At 36.2% G+C, this 18,081-nt stretch overlaps 1 protein-coding gene across 1 annotated transcript in view; it reads right to left on the reverse strand.

Moving 5' to 3' along the window:
• Positions 1-15,858, reverse strand: part of LOC113240598 — a 160,475-nt gene extending 144,617 nt beyond the window's left edge. The window contains exon 1 of the mRNA XM_026477936.1: positions 15,792-15,858. The gene's annotated coding sequence lies outside the window, so the exon portion shown is untranslated. The remainder of the gene's footprint in view (positions 1-15,791) is intronic.
• Between the last annotated feature and the right edge of the window lie 2,223 nt (positions 15,859-18,081).

An 18,081-nucleotide genomic window follows, 5' to 3' on the forward strand; every position in this document is an offset into this window, starting at 1 on the left:
CCGAAATCACCAGCCCAAATATTAACACACACGATTGTCGTGACGTATTTTTGAAGTTGTTTATTTTTTTTAAATGACAGACCCAGGCATTAAAAATTTTATGGTTTGCTAGAGTAGTTACCGAAATAGCAATTAATATTAGTTTTTTTACCTGTTATAACTTCGATATCCGATAAATCGGTATAAAATTATCACCGGCACCTCTAGGTGTGGTATGCGTCTACGGCTGCATGTATCGCGTGAGCGGATTTAAAAAAAAATTGGTATGTGTAAAGTACGTATTGTACACAGCAGTTTTCTTTTAAAATTTCGAGGTAAGTTTGTGTTTTTTTTTATTGAAAATTTTCTAGGAATCGTGTTTTGCACACCGTACGGTAATTTGCTTTTACTTCCAATATTACTATATATTATTTCCAAAGTGATTGGTTCAATACTTTCACTGTTACGCAGAATCAACCAAAGCCATTTGAGATTGCCACGTTCGCTTTTGCGAACGTGTGCTTAACTACGTAATACAAAAATATCTTGAGTGAATTATGCAACTCACCGGCAATCTACCTATATTTGAAAAGGGTCGAAATTATTTTAAAAAATCATATCTGTTAAAAATTAATGAACTTTAGAAATAATGATCAACAAACGCCGGGCCGCTGCATCAGTAGCGCGGTACTTTGGCAACAAGTTTAGACTTGTTTTTAAACTATATCATCATGTCACACCGGCAAAAATCCAATTAGCACATAATAAAATCATACGAGCTTAGTCATTTGTTTCACTTAACAGAATGTAGAGATTTACAGCGTCGAATATTACCTACAGCTAACAAAGGTTTACTTTTAGGCGTAGCCGGTTAGTGTTTTATTGAGACAGAATTATGATTTATAGCGTAAAACGCCATTATCGACATTGGATCTTGGATCTATTTAGAAAATAACACGCTTTCGTATTGGTATAATATTATATACATACTTGTACCTATGTACATTTTTATATTTATGGCCCAGACTTTGCTTGCGCGATAATTAAATTTAAAGCACACACACCCCGACGCAATATATTAGTAGTTTATGTGACTGTTAAATAATGAAAGGCATTACAATACGAGTGAGGGTTATCTTCTGTCGGCTCTTGTCATAAAAACATCTCACGAGTGTTGTACAGTTACATATCTTACACACACATTATAAGCTCTCTGTGATGTGTTCAGGAACCGAACTGGCGAAATGTCGGATGGAGATCGAGACTAGAACCCCTGATCCAGATGGGCAAGTGCCCGGGCTTTCACCAAATATTTGTTGTAAATTGAGTTTTTTTTCGAAATTAATGATATTATTACAATGCAATAAACAGCTTTCTGATCTTAGACCCTCGATTTGCCTTTCTATTGAATCGCATTGAAGTAACTCTACCCAGAAAATCGTTAGATCGTATGCACTTGAATCGATCTTCATAGTGAGAATCCACAGGATTGAAAGGTGGGTGTTTGTGTGGAGTTGCCTCTTTTTCGTCTAAAAAAGATTTTTTACATCGAAATTTGTAATAAGTATGGAATTATTCCGTATTCGCCACGATTGTAGGCAGAAATGGATGGATGAGTTAGGTTTTAACCTGCTGCCGTCTCCGAGCACGTCTACTGTATTTATTGTTCTGGGAACGTGTCCACCGTCACAATAACAATTTTTTTGTTATTATTCAAAATACAAATTTGAAATAAATTAAAACGGGGAAATAAATTGAACCTTTTCTCACGCATGTCACACAACCGTAGTTTTTATTTTTAATTCATAGACAAACTAGAGTCGGCCCCAACTATCATATCGTTCGATATCAAGTAACGTGTGAAATTGTCAAAATTGTTTGCTATTGACATTTCATTTCGAATAAAACTGCATTTCGACTGATATTACAATTTAGGTCCGATCAAATTATTTTCTTTTTCAGAGATGTTCAAAATTGGAATGTAGTAATAACATCGAATTTGATGTTATTATGAAGCAATAATAACATTTTTACAGATAAGAAATTTGTTCTAACAAAATAGTTTACCTTTACGCTGGTCGTAATTTGCGGTATTTGAACACATTACAGAGAGTTTATGATATGTGTGTCGATAAAATAATAAATGACGAGTCGCTTACAACAGTTTGCTATGTGACAGGACGAGCAAGTCGTGTGACTGGTGGTAAAAAACACATCTACCCACGACAGTTGCAGTGTCACTCATCATCAACAATCCTTTTTTTTTATCTCCTATCAGACAAGGGTTAAGTAATAGTCCGCCACGCTGGCCCAGTGCGGGTTGAGGACTTCACACGTTTTTCGAGGGTTGTGAAGCGTCTTCTTCAGGTCTCATTACGATGTTTTCCTTTACCGAAAAGCTCATGATAAATTTCAAATTAAATTTCGCACATAAATTCCGAGAAACTGAGAGGTGCGACCCCGGATTCGAACCCACAACCCTCTGCTTGAGAAGCAGTAGGACAAACCATTAGGCTACCACGGCTTCTTCAGTGCCGCTCAGAGCTCTTTAAATCGCAAAGATCTGAGAGATGATCTGAGATCTGAGAGGTACTGTCCTTATGCCTGTCGCCCTGTGACGTAAGTTGATACGATAAGACACATGTGCCTGTAATTTCATTAGCACCCTTAACCTCCACAACCGCAACGTAGTAATGCTCACATTATTATGGTGGCAGTATTTCTCTAGACGAACTCCTTCACAAGGAGCTCTCTCTACTGCTCTTGAACCTGAGTCTCTGTGCCCAGTCGACGGTCATTTTGCCGGAAAATACAGTCTCTTCCATTTTAATTTTTTTTCGACCATGGCAGAGGCGAGTCTATAATAGGTACCCAAAATGATACTTCTTATTATTTATTTATTTAAAACGGTATTACAATCCGTAACGGTACGCTACAGATATGTACATGTTATAATAACATTGGTCGTACAATAGCCATACACAGATTAGCCAGATAACTCCTAAGTTGAGTTAAAAATATTATCAATATATTCCATTGTTTAATTGGCGACGCCAAAGACCCCACTTTTAGAATAGAATAGAATAGACATTTATTGCAACGCCACAACACCAAGATATAAAAAAAAAATAGACAGCACTTAGACAAGCAAAATAAAATAAAAAGACGTAATGAACAAAATTTTTTTTTTTAAATAGTAATAAAAAATTAAATAAAATAAGACTTAATAAACAAAAAGCAAAATAAAACAACTAAATATAACGACTACAAATGTTGTACTGTCATTTGTGCGGTTGTGACGAATTGACTGTGGCGCTGGTTTTCAATGAGCCCTGAGTTTTTCGTTAATTTGATTTTGGTGGTATTGTGTTAATAGTAGCTTTTGTTAAAAATAGAAGAATTAAGCTCTAAAAGACGCTAATAGTAATAACATAATAATATTACCTTTTCAGAGAGCTATATTTCGTTAACAAGTAAAGAATCTACAAATTCATAAATCAAATTTATGATGGATTAAGTTTAAACTTTCATGTCACGAAAATAATTTCAACTTGCACATATTTGTATAACATTTTTAAGTTACCGTTTGAAATGTTAGTAAAATTTGGCGCCCAACGTGGGGCTTATATGGGGCTAATATTACAACAACTGTAGTCACGGTTTACTTATTCACTTCAAGTTTATTATTATTTGTTTATTCTCATTAATATAAACAAATTAAATATACGATTCAAGGAAAGGTAAATAACAAAGCAATCGATGCCCCATCCAGAGGCGATTATGAATGCAAATGTATGCGTAATATGGAAACAGAGCCCGGAACGAAGCTTATCTATGCATTTAAATCAAATTTTATAATGTGTTTTATTGTTTGTCTTGCGATTGTTTTGATGGCCTTTCAATTAAAGCGTATAACTGTTACTGTATTGTTAAAGGACCTTGAAATAAGCAACCATTTTTTAATTTATAGGATGACAACTTAATACGATTGTATGGCATTTATTATCTATTTTGTTTAACATAGTAGAGTTAGTTATATTTGATCTTTGCCCTGCAAGAAGTTGTTTCAAATATTAATTTGAATCTAAAAACACAAGTTTTAACATCATCTTTAATTGATTGCATTAACAACGTTAAAGTTTATGAGCAATGATGTTAATTCATATTCAGCAGACTGTAACTGATATTGGCTGTTAACATTTTACTACCTCTACAAGTTAAAGAGGCTTAAAGGCTTTATATCTGTCGTAATCTGTCTGGAACTCCAAATTCGATGTGCCAATTATTTCTTATCTCTAATATAGTACTAAAAGAAGTTCCACCCTAAAACGAAGTTGTGATAGCAAAGTTTTATAAACACGTAGGAACAATAAAACAGTGGGAATAGCTGTGTTAGAACAATATCTTGAGTGAAGTATGGGTGTTAGGAGTTACAGCTTCAGGTATTGTTAAGACACCATTTGTCATAGTTGACGATGAGTGCTGACTTTGTTATTGTTTGCTATAATAACCTTTACTGGATAAATTTGAGACATAATGAAATGACTGAATTAAATAAATATGTAAAAAATAAAAAGAAGTGAGCTCCTCAAGAATGTATCGAGAAAAGCGCGGCTGTTCATTGGGGCGTGCTGTTCACAGCCATGATTTACGAGAGTAAATGTTGGGTACGGCAGAACAAGCATGAAAGTAAGCAACGCTGTCATTTCGGCATTACCAAGTATGTGTGAAGTAGCTTTAGAGATATAATAGCGAATATTGTAATTAATGAACGTTGTTAAGTTCAACATTTAGTGACTTGAATAGAAAGTGAACGGATTGGTCACAAAGAAAGAACGACAGATATTTATAGAGCGAATGTAGGTGGAAACCCGGGGACAGGTCGACCTTGGTTTACATTATATCTCAATCATCAAGTCCAAAAGTAACGAGGTTATACTGTGTATAATAAAAAAAATGCTGCTTTGGTTGGAGCTCTGCCTACCCCATTAGGAGACAAGCGTGTGTATGTATAAACGATTCAATCGTTTATCAATGATTCCCGAGATAATGAATATTTATGCCATAACATAACATTATATACAGAGTAAATACAATTAACAGTTAACACTGAAGATTTTCGTCCAAATTTGTAATTGTGCGCTCTAAGATCGGTTGATATCAATAAAGTTCAACTCGTGCGGACAGGTCTCACGTAGCAACTATAAACCAGGCAGCATGGTTGTATTAGACCAATAACTCGGAGAGAGTTACTACGGGTACAGAATTATGAACAATATAATTATGTGAATTTCTTTCTCGAGGAGTGCCATGCTATTAAAAATGTCTCAATATAATAATAATAATTTGAGATTTAATGTAGGCATCCCAATCCACCTACAACGTTTTTTGAAATTTTTTGATCATGATGACGATGATCATGTAGTAAACGATATGTCGTGTTTTAAGAATAGTAGCAAAAATCAATCGCATCTGTGTTTTTACAGATTTATTTGTATCGCGGGCAGGCACACACATTTAATTTCATATTAATAACTTACCAATCACAGAATAACGACCCGTCTCCGCTCAATGGCCCCGTCCATTTATCAGTATGCATTGATCCAAGCACCGCTAACGACGGGTCTGCGTTATCACGGACGGGCTTTTTCCCTTGATGCTCTTGTGAGGTGTCACGGAAATCCCGGGTTGTGGGAAATCGCCTTCTTCTTCAAAAAGATACCGTGATTTCCATTAGTTTAAATAATACGTCATCGCTTTTGCGAGTCAAATTTGCGTTTTTTGTTTTTGAGATAGGCCGCTATTCGAGAGAGCTATCGATGTTTGGACGATAGTAATGATGGACAATATTATACTAATAATTCAGTTGAGAACTTTATAAAAGCTAAAACACTGAGAATAAAGATTCTACGTTCATTAGACTGACATATACAAGTTTGAATGAAAGGACTTTCGAAGATGGAGGAAGCAAAATAATCATGCCAGGATAAGGCATCTGCAAGGCCTTCCCGCTTAGAGACAGGGATTATATAATGTTATTATAATATCAAACGAAAATTCTCGATATATTATCGAGATTTTCAATCGCCAATCCTATAGTAACCATTTAGTCCCTGTGAGTAATTAGCCGGTCCAACTTGTCTGTAACTTGTCCTAAACAATGGTCGCGTTGATATATAGTCACACCAATATTGGACACACGCAGCCGACATGAAACAACATTATAGGTTTGTGATCCCTGTAGACCATTCCCGGTATGATAAGAGGATAATTGAATAGAAAAAATATGGGAATTATTTAGGTGATGTTAATAAATTTGGGTATTTTTTAAACATTTTTGGAACTTGGTCAATTCTTTAAAAGTAATAGAGACCATCTTTGGCACCATTTTTAGGTTTTACTTATGAAATCACCGTAAAAATACTAATGCTTTCGTTAAAAGCTTTGCTAGTACCTAAACGATCAGTTTTTTCACTTCCATTATTATCTTAGTAGCTCAGCAGATTCTATGATATATATTTTCAGAGTACTTCCATGGCACCAGGGTTTCCACTATGCTAATCGCTTAGTACATAAAGCTTTTATCTTTTTATATGTTAAGTACGTACAGTAACATTCTGAATCAATAAAAGTACAGACGATAATATGGAATACATTTTGTAACAATTGTGTTTTACTTTCTCTTCCTAACTGGATATAGATGGTCATGATTGTCAATATTCACAATATCTTGAATACTGGCAGTGTGCCAAAAACGCTGGTCACGTCCCTGTTCTATATAGTTATGCTACGTAGGGAGGGATAACCTATCAGATTTTGGATTTCCCATTCAGACTTTAAATTTTTTGTATTGTATTCGTAGTCAAATTTAAGACTGGTTTTCTTCTCACAACCGTGCACGTCCAACGTTAGCGCCGGTAGCTCAGCAGCGCCCCCATAGCCAATGAGCATTATCGTTTTGCACTGAACGCACGCGGCGATAAGTACAATCATGGTTAGCCGCGAAATTGATACGCGGGACGCTTCTGGTTTATTATTAATATACAAAAACAAAGATGCGCACGCCAAAGCCTGGGATGACATCGTCTGCGCACTCTTCGAAAATTTCGCGTCTGTATTTCGCGGTTATCAACATGATACTAAAGCGATTCGAGCTGACAGGTCTGAAGAGGATCAGCGTGAGAACAAAACCAACCTAAGCTAGTTTGAAGTTCAAACTACTTGTTTCAAAAGTGACTAGCTTACGTGGCAACCCTACGTCTTCTAGCTAGCTTTATTGTATTAACGAGTATGTGTTGTTCTATCTCATAAAGTGGATAAAATATTGGCAATGATAACTCCGAGAGGTTTCTTATTGTCTCCTGTTTTTACTTGGCTTTTGGCAACAGTGAATGTGAGCTTACTACATTGTAATTATAACGGTATATTGTTCCAATGGATTTAGGCGAACCTATTAATCGCGTCGAGTGGCATAAGAATGTACACACATCAAAAAAAGTTTGCGATCAATAGCATAAGCTCCTATAATTCTTTAAATTTAACTTTATCAAGAAAAAAATCTATGTTGTATGCTTTCTTTAAATAGGAATACCCTGTTTGAAATTAAAATATAAAACTATTTTTTATTATTTATTTTAAAAAATTGAGCCATTAATCATAATGTAATAGTGATAGAAATTTCATAGAAAGAAAAAGACTGTTTAATTAAACTTAAACAACAATTTATTATTAAAAGGTGTGAATTCAATATAAAATAACTCCTCTCCTGGCTCGAATACATGCGAAGATCCTCCTGGGCATGCTGAGGATCAAGTTATCCAGCATTTCCTGGGGTAACCTATCCCATTCTTCAATAGCGGCTTCCCTGAGCTCTGGAACTGTCTTGGGACGTGGCTCACGGTTCCGTACTGCTCGTTTAAGAGCATCCCACGCGTGCTCTATTGGGTTCAAGTCAGGCGAGCCGGCAGGCCAGTCTAATCGTGTGATATCGTATTCTTGAAGAGCAGCATTGACTCGTTGAGCTCGATGTGCGGGCGCATTATCATCGACCAGTACAAATTGGTGCCCATGGTTTACTCGGAATGGTCTGACGATATCATCAATAGCAACTGCTTTGTACATGTCTGCTGTCATGAAACCCCGATACGGGATCAAAGGCGTTCTAGCTCCAATCATAATGCCACCCCAAAAGGACACCGATTTTCCGCCTTGCTGAACTGTTCCAGTGGCAGTTCTTTGTCTTTCACGGTCGCCTGGTCTTCTCCAGACACGGACACGTCGGTTATCTGGATGAGTGCTGATTCGGGATTCGTCAACGAAGAGACAGTTTTACCAAATTTTTTCGTCCTCACCTTCTTCATTTTGCCGAAGTCTAGCCCACTGCAATCTTCGTTGTTGACGTTGCCGGGAATTGAGCGGAGCTCGCCAAGACCTCCGTGCTCGTAATCCAGCCTGGTGCAAGCAATTGCGAACGGTCTGCGTGCTAACTTCAAGCCCAGAGGCGGCCCTGACTTCTGCTTTTATTTTAGTGGCGTTGATTGTTGGATCACGGGCTGCCAGCAATCTAATATAGCGCTTTTGGGCAGCTGTCAAAACAGTGGGGCGACCGCTGCGGGGTCGGTCAGCTAAATTCCCCATTCCGTGATACCTCTGCAACGTAGCCACGACACAGGATTGGGATATAGCAAGTCTGCGTGCTATTACTCTCGTGGTGTATCCTTCTTCCCTCAAAGTTACTATTCTAGCTCGTAAAACCTCTGATAATCCTCTTGGCATTTTTTCAATCACAACTTTCCGCGAAAAATATCTTGAATCGCTTATAATTGACTAAATCAGATTTCTGAATGAGCGTAAGCTAGGACTGAAAGCCTTTTTATATGAAAAAACAATTGAACGGGGTCATTGTTTTATGTTCTAATTTATTTTTAAATAAAGAATCTAAAAAGAAGAAAAAATCATAATATAATCTACAATCATAAAGTAACAAAAAAGATTTCAGTTTTTCGAAGTGATCGCAAACTTTTTTTGATGTGTGTATGTGTCAGTAATGATATTTTTCCCTTTAGCTTATATATATTTATTGTTTACTCAAATACGGCGTCTGTTTTTTTTTGGGACTGTGTACATACTTAATTATATAAATAGACACTTAGTTATATGATCTTACGTGATTTTCTTCTTAAAACATTTTTCATTACATAGTATATTTTTATAGTTATATGTCGTACAACGCAATACTGTAATACAAAAACAAGCAAAAGACAGGACACAAAAAGCGGTAATCTGCTAGGCAGCCTCTTCCAGGTAACCTCGGGGTGACAAGATGAACATAGAAAAAACAATCAAGGGGTGGAATAAATGTTCAATATATACAAACCTAATACGTATATTAACTACAACTAAAAACAAAATAATTAATAAATATAATAATACAACAACTAGAAGCAAAACTGTATAGAAAAAAGGAGCTAATACAGAAGACAAAAGGTAGACCTCGGACACATATCTTGATCAGATTGGGTTAAAAAAGCCGGCCAAAAGTACCTCAAGAATAAACGGACTTACATGAAGAGACTGATGGGAGGGAGGGAGGAGGTTTGTCAGGTGCGTAGCAGGTGGAAGTCCATGGCCTCAGCCTGTTTCATCACCGGGGTAGGTAGGTACCTACCCCGGTGATGAAACAGATGAGACAGGGGTGATGATGTATTTGTAAATATGTTTTAAAGAAAGAAATAATTAGATTACACTATTGCTTTGCAGAAAGCTTTAAAGGATTACCAGACTTAACTCGTCTGATCGACTCAGACAGATAATTCCACGGCATGATATTTTAAACAGTGAAATACACTTTATTTAACAAGAACAACAAATCGTTATACCAAAACGAATTTAAACCGAGTAATTTGGAACACTTACTTAATTGCACGGGCTAATTCTGAACTCCAACTAATTAAGAAAACTGCTAATGAAGAAAAATAGGTAAATGTCGGAGCATTGTTACTAAATGCGGCTTCTGGAATTTTGGTAAAGTGTATGATATTATATATAAGGTGTGTGATATTAGTACATTATTCCAGAGGCCGGGAAGTAAGGGATTGCCGGACGAGTATATGAGTTATAAAGCCGAGTGCCAGTGATGCCTTGTATTATACGAGTCCGGGAATTCCCGTTTCCACGAATAAATACAAAGAAATGATACAAATGTCTTCACAATAGTAACTTATGTTACTAAAAACCTGGAGACCCAATAAGTACATAGCGCTATATTTTTTCTAAACATACACATTTTAAAACAGAATAAAAGAAAACAAACACACTCGTTCCTCGTTGAAAAAACGAACGGACAATTTGGTTGTATGAAATTTTTATTAGTCATATTGATGTTGTATGCAATGGTCAAATATTTAAAAATTGAACGTAGCGGAAAGAAATATGGAGTATACGAATTTTAGGACTGAAAAAATCAGGCTCCATACGTATTTTTATTAAAACAGAAGCGAACATTTCCGAGATGTTTGAGTATGATAATTTACATTCTATAGCAGATATTGACAAAAGACAAGTCAAACAAATAATATAGCTGAAGTAAGACTAACTAGTACGTGAATTATGGCAAAATTTTTCAAAGGCCGTACGATCACAATATCTACATTTTAGGCAGTATGTTCACTGATAGTTTTTGCATAATCCTCTTCTGACTCTGTCAAAGTGCTCCTATTCTCACTGTCAGAGTTCTAAGAGACGTGAAATAAAAGTGGACTGTATTAACAATAGGACTGGTATTGCCGCAATCTCAATTATACAGCTGTACTGGTTTATATTATATAAATGTATAGGGGTCGACGGTCGCCGGTGGCTGTCAATAAGGCCCCTGCGCCGTTGTCGCTTGCCGTGACGTCACGCTGGTCGTATCGTTCTCCCCCGCGTCTCGTGCCGAGCGGGTATAAGACCGGTTCGCAACACTCACTAACTACCATGAATTACTTTGTCAAAAGTCGAAAAGTCCAAAGAGTTCCCAAAATCTCCCAGTAGGATACCAACTTTGAAAACACTTTAACTTTGACATTTGTGAAACAACCCAAAAGTTTGGGCAATGTTTGTAAACTTTCAAAAGTAAATTGATATTTTTCTGAACTTACACCATGATGTCGTCATAAGTGGTACTTAGATGGAACAATTTTTTTGCTATTCCATCAGTTTTCATAAGTCTTCAAGGCTTTCGTTTCGTTAGTTATTCACGACATGATTATTACTAATTACGGGATTCTTACCACGATGAGTTTTTTTTGTTTTCCCGATATTTCGGAACGTCGACTGGTCTATGATACGTGTAACCGTTCCTGAATATGGGGAAAATAAAAAGAACTCATACTGTAATTCGTAATGTAATATGCGATAATCATTTAGTTTTCACAAGGTTTTATTGATTGTATATCCGAAAATAAGGCCTTTAAGGTCGATGTATTGTCATTATGATTTGCGCGCGCCCTACTAAAATAACTTACTGAATACAAATTACACAATTTGATTCAAAATCGTACTCTAGTAAAACAAAAATCTGTTTCATAGGGCCGACAAAATGATGTTATACATTTTTGTTCTCTTTCTGAAGGCTATAAAACACGAAGGCATTAAAACGTTACCCTGGGGGATTCTTTTACGGCCATTAAACTGATTCAGCCGGTTCGTCCACCTAAACCATGAGCATAAACCCAATAATAGCAGAAAAATACGTGCTATTTTAAAAATAAGGCTAGTAAACAACCCCAGAGCTCAGTCGATAGATACTTTAAAGGCAGGATATCGAATCGAATGCCCTTGTTAGTGCCAATCATATATAGACAGGAATTTAGAGAAAATAGTACAGGCGGTCAACGTCTTCGAGTCCTAACAGAGAAAGATATTGAGCATTGTGTTAGCTTTTAAGAAACTTATTCGAGTGTATGTTATTTCAGGCAATAGCTCTGCCGTAATTAATGTTCTTATCATTGTTTTATGGCTTCGACAAGTCCGTTCTATAAATAGCCACTCTAAAGTCTCTACTATTAACGTATGATCGTATTTGATAAAAATGGCGAAATTGGCAAAATTTTGAACGAAAATGTGACCTGCCAAGTCAAGTTTAGCTATAGCTCTTAATAGGAATTTACAATTGCGATTTGGCTGAACTTTATATGTGCACAAGCCTTTTGTCTAAGTTAAGTTATGAGCTTCTAAGGAATTGTGCGCCATGACTTAAAATTGGGCAAGTTCAATTCACAGATCTTATCACTTCGGTGAATGCGGGCGTTTCTATAATATGTAAGCTTTTGAGGGAAAATTATTTGGTTAAGAGATTTTGAACGTCTTCCTGCGATATGACTACTATAGACTTACCCATTCGCACGAGCGATTTACCTACTTTTCTTTCTGAAGAGTATGGCAAAAGAATGTAAGGCTATTCAAGGCACAAGTGAACAGGTATTTACTGGATAATGTGTAACATCGTAGACTACGTAAAGTCACATGAGATTGTGTTTGATCACAATTTCATCTGGCGTTTTAATAATAAAAAATATATAAAATCATTTATTTCAGGCCACAGCCCATAAGATGGATAAATGGTGTTAGTTACAAAAGAAAACCTCAAAACTATGTTAGTGCGATTACAATGAATTTCGAAATATTGACAGATAATTAAAATATTAAATGACAAAGATTAACAATGAATTACTGAATTAATTAATTAGGAAAATGCACAAATGGCTACTTAACTTGTGTATCTTTACTAAACATTTTAAAATTGTACAGTCAAAACGATGGGTAAACATCTTCAGGATGCCAGTCTCGTTTTAGTTGGAACGACACCGTTTTTCGCCTAATGGTTTAATATGGATTGTAATAATTATGCAGCCGACGTTCGTTTGTTTTACACAAAATTCAAAAAGTCACGCTAGATAAAAAAAATCACCATTACCATAGTATAAAAAAAACAAAGTAGCGCAAGTCCCACCTGTTCGGTGCATTAATGTTTACACGTGGCTAGGAGCGTAGGATCGTCACATTATTATTATACAAGTACTACACAATTTAAAGAAATATGGAGACCATCACAGAATTCTAATATTTAATTGAAATAGTCTTTGCCAAATGCAGTACTTATATATTGATATTTTTATACCAGTATCGCTGATTAGTATCTTGATTATCAGAGTCAAAGTAAAATAATTTATTTGCATGTCACAGTAAAAGCATATTAAATACAATTTAAGTCGGTAGATTATTGTAAAGAATCGCGTGACGCCCTGTAAGGGCTTGGCAAATCACTGAGGGATTTTTATTATATAAATTATAAATTTAGATCAACAGAACAGATATTTCAAACTATTCCAATGCATGCATTAAATTAGGATTTAATGTACTTAATTATAATTCATTCAACAATAATATTCATAAAATTTTAACATTAGATACATTTTAAGATAAGAGAGGTAAGTACGTACAAAATAAAAATAGTTAACACAATCTTAATTTTTAACCGATTTCGAAAAAAGGAGAAGGAGCTCAATTGGACTGTATTTTTTTTGTATGTATGTTACGCGATAACTCCGGTTAAATTTGTAAACCAATTTTGGTGATTCTTTTTTGTTGGAAAGAGGGTATCTCAGGAGTGGTCCCATTTAAATTTGAAGAAAAAATTCCACCTTTAGGGGTGACGAACTAGGGGATGAATGACTTTTAAGGTCGGTTTTTTAGTACACTGTATTGATATTATAGTATGTAAATTTGATAATGTCATTTAAAAATATATTCTTCTCTAAATACTCTGTTAATGTCTTTCATCATTCCACCAAATTTGTATTTTATATTGTAATAGCATTTTTTAATTAATAAAAAAAATTTAAAAAAAATGTTTCAATGTTTTTTCCAAATTCAGTGTCGTTTTCTATGTCTCTAATAGGTAAATTATTATTCAATTTTATTGCCATACAATGAGAACTTGCAGCTACTTAAGGGAGTATGATCATGACATAGAAATGAAATACATTTATAATAATAAAATTAACACAGAAAAATTCTTCAATTATAAAGAATGGTGCGTGCAACCCGCGCAGTGCAATTCGAATGCACTGCGAGGTTAAGCGAAGTTGTGCGTCCGTACACTGCATGCGGTGGGCGTGTACACACAAATTCCGCGTTGCGACCTTTGTATGGATTACAATATCCGCCTTATTACATATGTTATGCCGATACCAAACATGAGGCAATTTTTCCAAACATCTAAGGAAACGGGCATGAAATGTATGTATGTATCCACGTTTATTATTAAAAACAAAAACGTACAAAGCCACTAACGACATTGTTCACGATGACAATGCGTCACAATAAAGTATACTAGACAAGAACATTGCAGAAAAGCTTGACACGGGCAAAAATAGTTACTGATCATGCCATGTCTAGTCTGCTCCATTTATTAGTCTTGTCTAGACAGGAATAAATATAGAATCTAAAGACTGCATTGCTGTAGATGTTTATCAAGAACTATGTTTTGTAATAGCTAGGCTTGGAACTAAAATACTAAGATAAACGTATACCTCGTTAACCAAGACAAAATCGCTAGTTCTAGAAGATTAAGGTTATAGCTTATGTAATTAATTACGTATATTTCAAAGTTTTCCGTTGTCATAACATTTTCCTTTGATATTTTTGTTTGTGAAGAAAACCAATATCGTTGGACCTGTTCGCGCCTTACGAAGTTAAAAATTGATAGTTCAAGATTGAATTGTGGAGTCACTGCTACCGTCCAGTTTGGAAGAACGCGTTGTGGAGCATCTAATGTATATAAAGGGAGGTCAAAGATATTGGTCGGTTAGTGATTCAAGGCATGTTTTCTGAGGATATTATTCCAGTGTGGGTTACAGAGAGTAATGCAAAAATGAAGAGAAATGGACGTGATGCATGAGGGGAATTCAAATCACTTCAGCGGTTTGTTATATATCGAAATGTAGGCACAGGTCGTTATTGGATCCCAAGTGTTAAAAAATTTAGAATACAGAGCAACAAATGCATTTAAGTTTTTTCGCTATTATATTGTACAAAAGCATGTAGTACGCGAAATAAAATAAAATGATGCTTATGGCAACCACGTGTAGTGGTGTGTAGGACAATTTTTTTTTACGAGGCGAACAAGTCGTGCGGTCGAGGCAGTGACACGCCTACCATATTACCAAAACGCCGCCTCGGCCACGAAAATGTAGCCACGCTTGAAGCGTCTATTCGTTGAAAGCGTGAAAATACACCCACGAAGTTTTGTAATTCGCTTACAGCGTCTTCAGTGGTTGGGGGAGTTTCGCTGCAAGTTGCAGCGCTACTTTGTGGCCTTTATAAATAAAATCACATATTTGTAATTGACGCTTGTAGCTATAAGCGAATTCGCCAGGAGTCAATGAGAGCTCACAATCGCAAATATGTGGTAGTGTCTTATATCTCTGTGCCCGTAATCCTGATAGAGGTAGTGTCTTACATCTCTGTGCCCGTAATCCTAATAAATTAAGTTGACAAGTCCTATATGCCTGTACTGTATTTTTCACTAACAACCTTATCCTCCAAAATCTGTCTTGCCAAGTCACCTTACACAAAGTTGACCAGTTCATTGTGCCTGTATGTTACGCCATCTTTTTGCAACTGAACAAATTGACGATCGTTTACTTCCTTACAATTTTTCATATAAACAAAAGTTCTTCTTTTACGTTATGATTATAACACTCGTCATAATGTATTTTGGGACCAGTGGAGGTTAAAGTCATGAACGATTTGAAATGTAATTTGCTTACCTATAAGATTCGAGGTTTTGCGTTCAAGCTGATGCAGTGGCTGTGATTTTCTTTAGATATGATGAAACTGAAACAAAAGATAACATTGTTATTAAAGCTATGAATCATAGCTATGGGAAGCCATCTTTACTGGTGTTATCTTTAGTTTTACTGGTGTTATCTTGAGTTAGGTTCGTTTCTATCCCTGAGAACACAGGTTCGGCAATGTCATGCATAACGTAACACCCCGTCCGCTTTCGCCAACGGTTCTTGTGATACTAACTGAGTGTACCCACGCATAGACACGCGAGAGGGCTCTAAGAGGAAGAGGAATAATATATACTCGCGAGTGCGTAGGTCTGTCAAGTTACATGCACACTACAACTGAAATCCCCATTTCGCCTAACAAGAATACCTGTGATTCGTTGTTTTTACCAGACAAGAGAAAGAAGGTTCCGGGTATTTAATCAGGTGCAACTTCATTAAGTCATTTTGGAAGCAAAGCAATTTAATAAATAGGTACCGTAAAAGAAAATTCTCAAACAAATTAAAATTGTATAGTCTATATCTAAGATAGCGGAGATTTTAAACATTTAACTGATCTCTTTATTAAAAAAAATACATTATAATCATTTCTCATTTTTCTTTACTGTAATTTGTTGTCAGAAGAAAAAGATTTACGATCACTGCTTTTTTGTTTACGTGTTATCTAATTCTAAAGAAATGAAATATAATGATAACCTCACATTCTCTTTTTTTGAAAAGACGATTCTGTTGACCTATGGAAAACAGCTATACATATAAATATTTTAACGTTAGATGCTAAAACAAATGGTGAAAGGTTCAGAACCTGTAATAAGGTTAGCTTTATTTTTTTTATTATGAAAAATTGTCGCACGTTTCGATAAGTCTTAAGCGATCTTGTGAGAAACGGTGGATGGCGTTTGTATAAAAAATGCCTTTGCATTCTAGCGTTGAAAAACCTCAGATCGAAGTTTTCGGGAAACAGATAAGTCGGTAGTGTAATCCATTCTTTTGCTGTAAGCATTAAGGGACTTTTTTTTACAATATCAAACGACGGGGCGCACAAGGCGTGTCTAGCGGTAAGCTACACGCCTGTCCATAACAGTTGCAGTGCCACTCAGAGCTTTAAATCGCATCCGAGGGTCTATGCCACTGCGCCCATCACCCCTGAGACATAAGTTGACAAGTCCAATGTGCCTGCAACTTCACCAGCACCGATATCTTTCGAAACCGGAACAGAATACACCTCACATTACCGTTTGGCGGCAGAAATTGGTAAGGTTACGTCACTTAATGACTCTTTCACAAGGGGCTTTTCTGCTACTAAATTTGCTTTTAGCAGCGCATGTGCAGCGACTCAATTGGCATGAAGTAGCGATACAGTCGCTAATTGTCTACCTGTAACAGTCGATACAACCTCAAATGAATGAAAAGTGAGTGTTGAGCCAATCACATTGGAAAAAATATACGGTAAAATTGAGTGTTGCACACATACAAGCTGCGCAGCAAGGTTTGTATGGGGTTACACTGCAATGAAACTACTGCCTGTCAGTTACCGTTCGTCAATCCGTCAGCCTGCCATACGGCGACAATATAACGCGTCTTCTCTAGTGTCACAAAATTTATATACGTCTTTATTGCCATAAGTTTTAAGTTTGTAATTGCTTTGCTCTTTACACCAAGTTGATTCAGATTTGCATTATCATGCTGTATTTCTATGTTTACAATCTAGATTCAGGGAAAAGACCAACCATTTTATGCATCCATGATTTCACTCGAGACTAAAATAAAAACCGCCATAATGGCGGTATTGCGTTGCTCATATTAATTTATGTGCATCTAATAAGTTAAAAATCACTATAATGATGATTGATAATGGACCTTGATCATATACTACATATACGTCCATGTGTATGACATATACATCACGCCCTTTTGTTATCGGGATGAGCAACAACGTTTCACTTGCTACGTTCCTGACACACATCTTTTGCCTCATCAACACGCATCAGTGCTTTCAATGCTATTGACCTGGCCTTTCTTTAGAAGGTCGTCAAATTGATCATGGTAAGTTCGCTTTAGTGTGCGACATGACACGCGACTGCATTACTCCGCGGAAGCTGAGGAGATAGTGGAGTACATTAGACTAAAACATAAATGCACCCGGCGTTTGGAATACCGCCACAACATGAATTTTAATTCATTTATGGAGAGAATGGCGACCGAAATTCAATCGACCTTCACGAAGGAGGAGTTATCGTATATTGGCGATTCCAAGGCGGGTTAC

This window comes from Hyposmocoma kahamanoa, unplaced genomic scaffold (genome assembly GCF_003589595.1).
Source record: "Hyposmocoma kahamanoa isolate Upper Pololo Valley unplaced genomic scaffold, ASM358959v1 157, whole genome shotgun sequence".
Taxonomy (NCBI): domain Eukaryota; kingdom Metazoa; phylum Arthropoda; class Insecta; order Lepidoptera; family Cosmopterigidae; genus Hyposmocoma; species Hyposmocoma kahamanoa.